The sequence below is a fragment of the Lycium ferocissimum genome, chromosome 5, assembly GCF_029784015.1.
Source record: "Lycium ferocissimum isolate CSIRO_LF1 chromosome 5, AGI_CSIRO_Lferr_CH_V1, whole genome shotgun sequence".
Taxonomy (NCBI): Eukaryota; Viridiplantae; Streptophyta; class Magnoliopsida; order Solanales; family Solanaceae; genus Lycium; species Lycium ferocissimum.
This window is the reverse complement of record NC_081346.1, coordinates 33,884,106-33,896,984: the sequence shown is the minus strand read 5'-3', so window position 1 is coordinate 33,896,984 and position 12,879 is coordinate 33,884,106.

Here is a 12,879-nt window from a genome sequence, read left to right as displayed (position 1 = left end):
CAAACATTTCTTTTTCATATCGGACGGGTAAGAGTCAAACAGACCAAATAAAGGGAGCCTCGGGACTTGCGGGCCCACCTCGAATCTAGTCGAGGCGGCGGACATAAATTACCAACGTTAAGCTCCATAAAGTCATCTATGAAAGTTTCGGAGCGATTCGGATACATTAGCGAAAGTTATGAAGGTTTGAGCAATCTTTCAACAAAATATAAGGAGTATAATTCAATTGTGCTAAATGAATAGTACTCAAGATCAATCTCGGATTTCCAAGAGCAGAATTATCCCCGAGGACCCGATTTTAACCTAGTGTGTCTAGGACATGCCAAAGAAGGAAAGGTAGGCTTTACATACCTTACGGACGTCCTACGCTCGCTTAATCTCCAATCCCGTTTCGTCAAAAATCTGCAAATGGTCATCTTTACCAGTTACTATTCATGAGAGTTAACACTTCAATCGTGGGGTTATATTTGTCTACCTAATTTCGGCAAAGACCTCCCCTAAAAATATACACCCCCGAGACTCAACTCGGCTCCAAATAACCAACAATGACCAACAACAACAACCACAACGATCATTACAAACCGCAATATAATGTCATTAACCTACTTTCCGACAAAATGCAAAAATTCTCATTTCGACTTCAAACTTTCAAATCAATACCAACCCAAACCATTTAACCTATATTCATGTTATAAACGTCACCACAACAAAATTAGCATATCAACAAACTAATTCATTCTTATTTCAAGTCATCCCTACTACACGGCCAACATCCACTTTTCTTCCATTCCAACAAGGCCATTAACCTTCTATTTACTTCACGATGTCACAACAACATAATTAACATACTAAATAAATTCAACCATTTCCCCTACATATATAGCACCACACGGCCACATATATATATACACACATACACACACGGTTCACGCCCCACATTCCCAACTCTAACCAAAGCCATTAACTTTCATTTCTAGTATAGATTTCACAACATCTACAACTAGGATATCACATAAAATTAACTCATCCTTGCCTTACATACCACAATACACACACGGTCACACACACATATTCCATGCACGATTACACAACATATTCCCATGCTTCCATGAATTTCATCATTTCCACATTTTACAACATACATATAACCTTCCTTACACTCAAGGACATGAAATTCTTACCTTTCCTTCAAACTTCTACTTGCCGCAAACGTCGTCTTCTCGTGAAACTAATTATGCCAAGTTGTAGAGGGCTTTAAACTCGTCAAGAATTCAAGATGGAAGTGATTTTTTGGATTGAAGTTGAAAGCTAGAAAATTTTCTTTTTCTCTTTTCCCTTAGCTATGGCCGGCCTCTCTTTGGCTTTCTCTTCTTGATTTTGCTTTGATTTTTCTTGAGGATTCTAGATAGCCTAGAATATTATATAATCCTCTCCCTTAATTCATCACATGGATTAATTTAAAACCCATGGATTTGGGCCATGAAGTGGCCGGCCAAGGCTTCCAAATTTGGGCCTCATTTTCTTATTTTTTTTTCAAGCCCAATTCATCATGAATCATCTTTCGCCAATCCCCGAAACCAATTTTCAAAATTCCAACTTTGCCCTTAAGCCTTCTCCAATGCTCTCACATCAATATTTTCCACAAGTAGCAACATACACACCTCATAAAATCAAAGCATGGTCTTATTCTTACAAATCACAATTATATCCAAATTTTCCGAATGTACGAAAACACGGGATATAACACTGGTAATCAAGCATCTATAAGTAATGACGGTCAAAGTGAGCTCGTCGCCATTGGGGAGTTGAAAGTTCAGGACGAAAAGTAATCACATCCACAGGTGAAAGGCGAATACCGAGGACCAAAGGAGGGCAAAATGGTAACTGTGTTACGAGGGCGCGTTGAAATCTGTGAAGGCTTCAATTTACCCCAGACTACGTGACGGAGGTCATGCGATAAAGTGGACGCAGTTATACGGACGTTAAAGATCGTATTCCACGGTAGTTCCGAGGTTAAGCGTGCTTGAGAGTGAGAGAAATTCTAGGATGGGTGACCCCCTGGGAAGTTTTCTGAAAATTTTACAAATTCAGATGCAAGAAGTAAATGAGGAGTTAGAGTGATTTAAGGATAAATTAAGAGTCTGAGGAATGGACAGAAACCCTAAAAGGTCGTGCAGAACGGAGCGAATTAGACCGATAAAGAGGAAAAGGGTACATCGCAGCCCTGGAAGTAGGGTAAATTGGAATAGTGTTTGAAGATACCTTGTAAGCAAGACAGTAGAGAGTATATGTGTACATAAGTATGTATGAGATATCCTGTACATGGCTAGATCGAAGGATATGTGTATTCCGGCAACCAACGTAGTGGTATATGGAAGACGTTAATTGGACAAGATAACGAAGTTCAAGTGAGAGGAAAAATATAAATAGCACGAATGTTATAAGACAAGTTGATGCTGTTTTTATCACAAGTTAAGCTTAGAAAGTCCTAATACAACGATATTTGGAAAGCGAGTAAATGAACGGCAAGAGGATCAAAATGTCGGGATAAAAGTACCGCTTAATTGAAGTTGGGAATGCGGATATAGAGCAAAGTAGAATCGGGCAATAGTATAAGTACACCCCTAAAGGGGGGAAGCGAGGGAGAGAAATACAAGTGTAAGACGGAGACAATCGATGCTACAATGTCCTGGATACGAATGCGTGGGCCGCAAGTAAAGTTCTTTGTTGAGACAAGCTAGGGAGATCGAAAAGCCAGCAGTAAAGGAATAGAAGTCAGGGCAATAATCGAGATGGCGCTGAGAAATTAATTGTAAGTATCCGTAATAACATGATATTAGGAAATGGAGACTTAAAGAGAAAATACGACAAAGGAAAGTAACGAGTAGCGTACGGAGACATTGTGAAGGATAGTACGGCTATGCGGGATCAAAGGTTAAGAGATAGGCAGTAGAACGGTTGCTAGCAGTAGAAAATTTCCTACGGTAGAAAGTAAGAAAAGCAGGAAAAAGGGGTATGACAAGGTAGACTCCTAGCAAATGCGAGCACGGGAGTAAGATGTGGAATGGTACGAATCAGGAAAAGGAACGATCGTGACTAAGATTAAATATGCAGATCGTGCAAGGGTAGTCATGTTACCTATGAATATTTGTATACTGGAGGTGAGATCAAGTAAATGCGTAACGAGAAAAGTTTAGGGTTGGTAGCAATAATACGGTAATAGTACTTTGGGTGCATTAAGGGAAGATGTTAGGATGGTTTGAGATAAATTACCAAGGTGGAACTAGTACTGAGAACGAGCAGGACATACTTATGGTTGAACCAAAAATGTATTCCGACGCTGGTGGTAGAAGAAGAGAGGCAAAGATAAAGTGAAACATAAGGGTAGTGAAGTTACGTTGAGGCAGTTCTTGGAATAATTTGACCCCCTTCGTACATTCGGGTAGAGACTGCAACATCACGTGTGACAGGAAAATTGAGAGCAAGATCCGAGCAAAGGGGCGATAGAAGGGTTCGGATTGGAGATAAAGTAATGACATGAGACAATGTGTTGAAAATGTAACAAGCTGAGTAAAGAAAGATTGTAAGACGATTTGAGCAAGTGATCAGAACTAGTTGGCCACCAAAAGGAGGGTGAATTTATACGCCAACTTCCTTCAGAATTGTATTAATCGATAATGGTTAAAGCAGGGAACGACTATTAGTAACTCAAAAACGACAGAAATCATATGACGACAATCGGTATCGACACTTAGAATTCCAGACTGGCGAATGAGTATGCTTGAAGATATCATCCGTAAGGAATGTAATCATATTCAACAAGAAGGAAGAGCTTAACTCGAGATGCACCGAACTTTATTACCCAAATTGTAAGACAAGAAGGTTGCGTGCTAAAGACGTAGCTTCCGTTCAGGCACCGTGGCGGAATAATAACCGAAAGGAAATGACTTGCGAACCTGAGGAGGAAATGAAAGAGAAATTGGATTGGTAAATGAGATGGCATGTTATGGTAAGTAAAGAGAACCCCCTCCTCGAGATCCTTAAAACCCTATACAACTAGTTGAACATTCGAGGACGAATGTTCTAAAGGGGGGAAGGATGTTATACCTCGCATTTTGTACATTTGAATATTCCGGGTCAATTGCGGAAAGTTAACGACAGGGCTATTTTCCCACTTTGTTTTAAGGTACAAGTCGTTTATGATTTTATCGGATGGAGATATTAATGAAAAATTTGGGGTTGGAAAGTGAATTGATAGAAGTTGGTATTTCATGAAATATTAGGCCATGTGGCCGGCCACATATGGTGTGGGCCATGGCCACATGGAAGCAATATATATATGGAATTAGATTACATGTTGATCATATTAGTCATCTTTTATTACTTAAAGAAAATTCTAGAAATTTGAAGAAATTTGGAGGGAAAGGAAAAAAGAAAAAAAAAAGAAAGAGAAAAGAAAAAAAAAAGAGCACATGACCGGCCATGTGCATGGTCATGTGCTTCAAATTAATATATATATATGGAGGGATGACCAAATAAGGCAAGTGTTCATCATTTTTCTCCTCTAGAAAATTCAAGAAAGACTTGGAGAGAAAGGGAGCAACCATTCGGCCAAGAGCTGGCCGAAAATGGTGCCCCTCAAATTTGGTTGTGGAAAATCATTTTTCTTCTAGTTTGTGACTAAATGGAAGGTCCTCTACACCATGGAGTAATTGTTGAAGCAAGAGAAACATTCCCTCTTACAAACACAAGCTAGCCGAGTGAAGAACAAGAGTGAGAGGTAAGGTTCAATCTCATTTTTCATGTGTTGTGGATGATTTGTACATGTTGCGAAATGAAGAAACGAAAGAAGTTCATGAAAACATGGTGTTGTGTGTGTGTGGCGTGTGTGTGTCTTTGAGGCCGTGTGTGTGTGTGGTTGTGTAGAAGTGAAGAATGAATTGTATTTAGCATGTTTGTGTGTTTTTGTAATGTGTAGAAAATGAATGTTCAATAATTCATGTTGGGTTTGTAAATGTTGTGGGCTGTTTTGGAAAGCAACATGATTTTAATATAGGTTCTTGTGTTTATGAGAATGATGATTGCTAGTATGCGGAGCATCGGTGTAGTTTATGAATTCGGAGGAAAGAAATGTGTCGTCATTGCTCTTGTAGAATATGGCAAGTTTCGGGTCATGTTGTACATTGGCCGGGCTGTTTGGAACATTGCATGGATTGGTTGGGATGTTCTTGAATCATGTTTGAATGGTTTTGGATTAATACTTGAGCGTATGATCAATGAAGTTGAATCGATCGTATGTAGATTATTTGAATATAAATGAAATGTTGTCGAATTGTGTAGAAAGGAATTATTGATGTTAGAATGCGTTCTGAATCGCTTATGGATATCGTTATCATGCTTGTTAGTTTGGTTGTTGTTGATTTAGCCGAGTTGAATTCTCGGGGATGTCCGATTTATAGGGGAAATGCTGCCGAAATTTCGGTAGAAAAAGTAATGGCGTGGAATTGGATTCTTCGATGTTTATGACTAATATTCGATATTTATTGACGTTGTGTAGACCTTGGAGAGTCGAGACTTGAATTCGGATTAGCTTGGGAAGTGGCTAAGGTATGTAAAGCCCGCCCCTTCTTTCTTTGGCATGTCTTAGTTAAAAATAAGTTATGACACGAATTACGAGGTAACTCTACTCTTGCGGTCCGAGCATGTTTATGATCCATATTTGTTCCTGACATTCATATTCTTAATGTAGTCAAATTATGATTTCTATGTTTTTCGCATGAATGGATTTCAAAGATTACATAAAAGTTGGTTTTCAAAAAGAGTTTGTTTCATAAATGATTCCGAAACTACGAACGTCCGTAACTTTCACAGAAAGGCTCGGACCGCTTCGATATGCCCGTAGGAATTTCCATAATGACTAATGTCCGTAACATTCCGAGGCAGGCTCGGATTGATTTGACATATGATTATGATCTTTATGATACTCCATTGTGCTTATAATATACGATATGTTTCGAATAATGTCCAAAAGCTTTTTGATATAACTATTGTCCGGATTTCGAATGACGATTCATTATGATTACTTTAGTGAGTCTGTGATTATGATTTTATATGCATATGGTTTCTCACTACTCTGCTCGTGCAAGCTCAATATGTCCTTCATCGAGTCCCGGGCCGGGTACGCATTCGTGCAACTTCGCTGCATTATTCACCGAGTCCCTCACTAGAGGGCCGGGTACGCTATATATGTATATATGTATATGATGATGTGATGATGGGGATGGCGGCCAGGATGGCATACCGAGTCCCTTGCTAGCGGGGCCGGGACACGCTTCACCGAGTCCCTCACTAGAGGGCCGGGTACGGTATGTATATATAAATTTGATGGCATGATGACATGATTATGGTATGATTTACTCACCGAGTCCCTCACTAGAGGGCCGGGTACGGTATATATATGTACGATGGTATGACAATATGATTATGATAAGATTTTACTTACCGATATATGTATATGCATGACAAATGTTTTCAAAAGGCAAGTCTTATGATTTTCTGTACTCTTTACTTCAGTGTGATCCCGCTTACTACTTTTCATGCTTTACATACTCAGTACATATTCCGTACTGACCCCCTTTCTTCGGGGGCTGCGTTTCATGCCGCGCAGGTACGCCCAGATGAGTTGAAGACATTAGTAGAAGATGTTCCGGCGGGATTGGCGAGCTCCGGTTATCCGAGTCTTCGCCGAGTCAAAGAATTATGTTATAGTATCATGTTCTGTGTTAGAGACTTTGCAGACAGTGTCGTGGGTATAAGATGTCGGTTATGTAAGCGGCTATGTAAGCCGACGAGTTATTACGCATTGTATTATAAGTTCCATATGTTTCTATATGATACAGATTTTCTTTGGTTCGAGAAAGGTAAAAAGCATGTTATTTTTCGAGAAAACTTTCGGTATGTATTTATATTACGATTTGAGAGCCAGCGTGAGTATGAGTGTTATGTGAGTCAGCGGGTTCGCTCGGCCCTACACAAGGGTCGGGTGCCCATCACACCCTGACAGAAATTAGGGTGTGACACGCGTCCAGGACGGTATCATGTCATATTATACCAACTGATCAGGTGGTTACGCGTATATAACGCTCTCGCCTTTTCCCATATTCTCCATATACATATACATATATCATATTCATATATCATATAAGTAGCACTTACGAGTGCCCAAAGAAAGTCATGTATCTATCGGAGTGACGTAAGGTCGGTAACCTCCGATCGTATTATGGAACAATCATGGTCGCTTTGTCTCACCTTGAAGGAACGATTATTATAAGGTGAGACTATCAATGAAGAATAACTTCACGAGGAAACATAAAACAGGATCATAAGTCATCAATTCGTATACTTTAGAATCTGTAGAAATAGTCATCATTCATGAATAAAATTGAGAAATCAAGAAATAGCTCAACATTCTCATATCGTCATTGAAATCATAGACTTGGAGCCTTTAAACATGGAATCATCATCATCATATTCATCGTAGGAAAATACCCTCATTTTGACATCATCGTTGTCATTGTAAAACATATCCATCGTTGTTGTCATGGAAGCTTACGGAGTCATAAACCTCCGATTTGGAAAGATACAGACATTTCAGGATTCTTTCAAGAATAGGTCGTTAGAACCAACAAGGAAAGTCGCGGGGCCCACGGATGAGCGTCAACCCGATCTGGGCCCGCCTATGAAAGTTAAAGATTATTACTCGTTGTGAAATCTTCTACGATGGTTTCGAAGCGATCCGAGCCCATCTGTGAAAGTTACGGGCGTTCGTAGTTTCGGACTCGTTTAGGAACAAAATTCTTTTGAAAACAAAACTTTTGAAAACAACAAAGTTATGGAAGCATTTATGAAATCGTAATCTAAGAATCATGCCCTTGAAAGAAAGGGACGAGCCTTAACATACCTTAGTCGCTTCTTAAGCTAATCCAAACTTACGTCCCGACTTCTCCCGATCTACAATAACGTCATTAGGTATCAACCATTAGCCATAAGCACTTAAGCATCCAATACTAAAGTAACACTTTGTATACAGAAATTTCGGCAAAGATTTCCCCTATAATTTCGGCATCCCCGAGATTTCAACTCGGCCAAATCACAACAACCAAACCAACAACCATACCAATAATATCCATAAGTGATTCAAAACGCATTCTAACATCAATACGTCCTTTCTACACAATTCGACAACATTTCATTTATATTCAAATAAACTACATATGATCAATTCAATACCAATGCTCTCAAGTTCGAATACCAATCCAAGGTCATTCAATTAAGATTCAAGAAAATTTCAAACAATCCACTCAATGATCCAACAAGCCAAACCAATACATGCTTTTCACCCGAAACCATTCCAATTCAACAAGAACACTACCAACACCTTTCTTTCTTCCACATTCATAAATTATATTAACAATTCCATACGTTAGCAACATCATTTTCATGAATGCAAGAGCCATATTGAAATCACATTAATTCTCCAAAACAGCCCGTAACACTACAACTTTGACATGAGTCATCAAACATTAATTTTACATCATAATATCCACAACAACATAACTAGAACACTAAATAATATTAGTTCATCTTTTCTACACAAACAGCCCATACATTCGGCCAACCTCCACACACACACAACTTCATGAATTTCATCCATTTCAACACATCACAATATACTCAAACGTCCATAACACATGCAAGAAGGGATAGAACCTTACCTCTTCCACTTGCTTCCAACTCACGGCTAGGATTTATCCTTTGCAAAACGAATGGTTTTCTTGTTCTAACAACTACTCCATCATAATAAGGACCCTCTAATTAGTAGGAAAGCTAGGAGAAAGAAATTTTTCTTGACCAATTTTTCCATGGCCATGTTCAGCCACCTTGGCCGAACCCTTCCCTTCTCTCTTTTTCTCCTTCTTTCTTGAATTTTCTTGAAGTTAAAATGATGACTTGTGTCTTACTTTGCATCACATATATATATATATAAAGGGGGCACATGGCCGGTCATGTGCCCCTATTTTCCCTCCAATTGTTTTTCCAATTTTCTCAAATTTTCTAGAAGTTTTTTAATTTGCACAAGATGAATATGTCTTGCATGGTAAGGAATTATACATACACATACACATGCCTTCTCCAATACAAGATACACACATGTGCCATTCCATGTCATAAAAATATTGGCCAACATGTGGGTGGGGCCCACGGCCACCTAGGCCTTTTGGCCATTTCATGAAAATCCTTTTTCCAACTTTTAGCCTCCAATTTCTCCTTATCCCAAATTTACCCTTAATACTCCATACCAATAAAAATGAATACACAACTTATGCATTCTAGAAAAAAAAATTATAACCTTGTCCTTAACTTCCCGCCATTAACTCGGAATATTCAAATGTACAAAATGCGAGGTGTAACATCCTTCCCCCCTTTAGAACATTCGTCCTCGAATGTTCAACTAGTCTCGTAAGGTCTTCTAAGGATCTTGGGGGGGGGGGGTTTCCCTTATCACCACGGCACGCAATCTCTACTATCGATTACGTTTCTTCTTCATTTTCTCTTCAGCCTCTCGAGTCGTCTCCTCCCTGTCGTTGTTTCGTCATACGAACTCGGACCCTTATAATTATACCACAAGTACCTGGGACTTTGCATCTTATTGACAATACCTCCAACCGATCCCAATGTACCGGAATTACGGGGTGTAATACCTCTTTCCTCCTTGGGAACAGTTATCCCCCCTTAGGGTTCGATTTTTAGTTACTTAGTCCTATCTTAAAACATACGTCAGTCTCTTCTCGTTCTTACTTGATTCCTTCATTGCTTGCAATCCACTTTTTCCGCTTCCTTGCCTTCCTGTAATTGACCGGAATTTAGCTAACATTTTACTCTTATCCGAATCTTGTCTTCATTACTGTAGCCTTGACTTATCATGTCATAGCCATCTATCGCCCTACAATGCTCCTTTTTTTCTTGTCCATTTGCTCACATCTCCCATTTCCCCATACTAACGGTCCTTTTTTTTTCTAAAATTTTCGTCAGTCTTTATTCCTTGTTAGCTTTCCGGTGCGGACTCTTTATAATTGTAGTCGGGTATAGCTTCCTGCTGACAATTCATATAATTCCATAGCATATGCTTTCATATTCAAGTCACTTAGTAGTCTATAAACCTTTTCCTAACATCCAGTGGATTCCTTTATTCCATTCATGAGAGTGGCATACTCTCCTTTCTTCAAATTTCCATTCGTGAGAACAATATTTTCTCTTTCCTCCAAAATTTTCCAGGCCGCTAATCGCTGTTCTTTCTACTTCCACTGTCACTGTTATTCTAAGTGTCTCCTTGAGTCCGCTACCTCGAAGGTCTCTCTCGCTCTTTACTCTCCCGTCACTCATTATGTTGCGCTCTCGGTAAGAATACGCGAAGGTGTTCTAATTAGTCCAAGGAATGCCTCAGCGCCGCTTTACTAGTCTTTATGTTCTACCCCGTCTTCTCTTCTCTTGTACCGTCTGCCGGTATGGAAACGAGTCCTTCATTCAACCATAACCATGCCTCGTCGGCCTCCGCACTAACTTCATTTTAGTAATTGGCTTAGACCATCGTTACATCTTTCCGAAATACAACTCATACATATACATACCGTAGCACATCGTCACATCATAACTTATCATATGAGCTGACATTAACCGATGTGGGATTCGCCTAAACCAATGTGGGATTTGCCTAAACCAATGTGGAATTTTGCCTCATCATTGGGTTTGCCCCACCATTGGGTTTGCCCCACCACTGGGTTTGAAACCAACTGATCATATCGTCATATATCATATCAAATCATCATATATCATATCAGACTTCGTATCACATCATATTTTGAAATACACATCATACATATATACACGGTACCCGCCCGAAAGGGGCTCGGCGTACGGGACACATCATACACCATAATCCATACACGGTTCCCGGCCAAAAGGGGCTCGGCGAACCGGATACATCATCCTCCGGAAAACACATCATTTACGAACCGAGAAACCATACGCACATAAATCCTTATTACGACTCAACGAAATGATCAAACAAGCCCTCATTTAAAAGCCAAAACGAATCAAATCAAGTTTCCTCCGAACGTTGCTCGGGAATATATCAAAGCCATCCAGTTCTGTCCGTGGAAAGTTACGAACATTTGTAGACATAAGATCCTTTACCCGAACGTACCGTATACATAGCATTTCAAATCCAATCGTATCAAAGACATACGGTCCATAACTTGACCACATTAAGGATGCCAACATCAAGAAGCAATTATGAATCACAAACATGCTCGGATTTTAAGAATAAAATTACCCCAAGGCTCATAACATATCACAACTTACTTGCGTCTAGGACATGCCAAAAGGAAAGAAGGATAAGCTTTACATACCAATACTTACAGGTGGCATCACCGTCCTTACGCACTTATATATAAAATATGTTCAATCTTAAACATGGTCCTTCCGTGTATACGGCTTATTCCGCTCTATACATCTTGTTCATCTTTGGAATTTGCTCGTCTGTTTTGTCATATTCCTTTCCCTTCCTTCGGTCACCCTTAACTTTCTCATTTCCTACCGTAAGGGTTTCTTACTCCCTCTTCTTATCACTTACAAGTTGCAATAGCATTAACGAACAACTTTATAGTCAACATCTTGGCCCTTAATCTAGCATAGCATCGCTATCCTTCCTGTTATCTCTTAAGGTGTTCCATATCGTCTTCAAAGTCTCTGCAAAAACTTCTCACACCGCCTTAAATACCATCCTAACTTTCATCCACTTATTGCTGGTTTTCCGATCTTACTAGTTTATTTCAGTAAAAGGTCTCATTTGTAGCTCGGCATCCATATCAAACACATTTACGTATCGGTTATTTCCACTCATCCTTGCATTTCCTCTCACCTTTCCCCCCGGGGTGTACTTATATCATTATCTATTTATCTTGCCTACGTCCTTACTTCCGATCTCGGTTAGGCAATACTCTTACTCGACAACAAGTATCCAAAGTTCGCTCGGAATATTATCTTTACCCCAACCTATATCGGGTGCTTCCTTTGGTATCCCCTCATCATTTCTCCCATTTGTGCCTATCTCTTCTTACCGTACACGAGAAATCTTATGCCCTCTCTCGTATCATTCGATACATTATTCCTACATAATCCTTCTCCCCATTTTCAAAACGTATTCCGTTCATCCACGTTCGCACAATCACACCGGTCATCTTCGGCATTTATTCTATCTTGTTTCTCCTCGTCTTACAACCTGGCCTTCCGCCGTCCCGACACTTATGGCACTCATTTTTTTTTCATTTCTCAACTCCCTATAACTTGGCTTTTCATTGTTCCGTCACTTACGACACTCGTGTCCTCCGTCACACAACATGACCTATTACTACACGGATGTCTCTCTTTCTTCATATCTCCTTCTCCCGTTAGTGTCACGACCCGACTTGAGGGCCGCGACGAGCACCCGGTGCTAGCCCACCCGGGCACCCCTTTTTCATACTTATACTTCACATTCTAGGTGAGCCACGTCATTACATCATACTTTTCGTTCGTCATCATTCTAAGCTCATCGGGCAATAACATATTTATATCATCAACAACATCTATGCCCATATACAGGTACATGCGCCGACAAGGCGAACAAAATAACATCCCAAATATAGGCCGACAAGGCCGAACATATCTAACCATATACACAATGTCTACGAGCCTCTAAGAAGGGTACATCATATCATGTCATATGGGCGGGACAGACCCCGCCGTGCCCATGAATATATACACAAAAGAATATATATA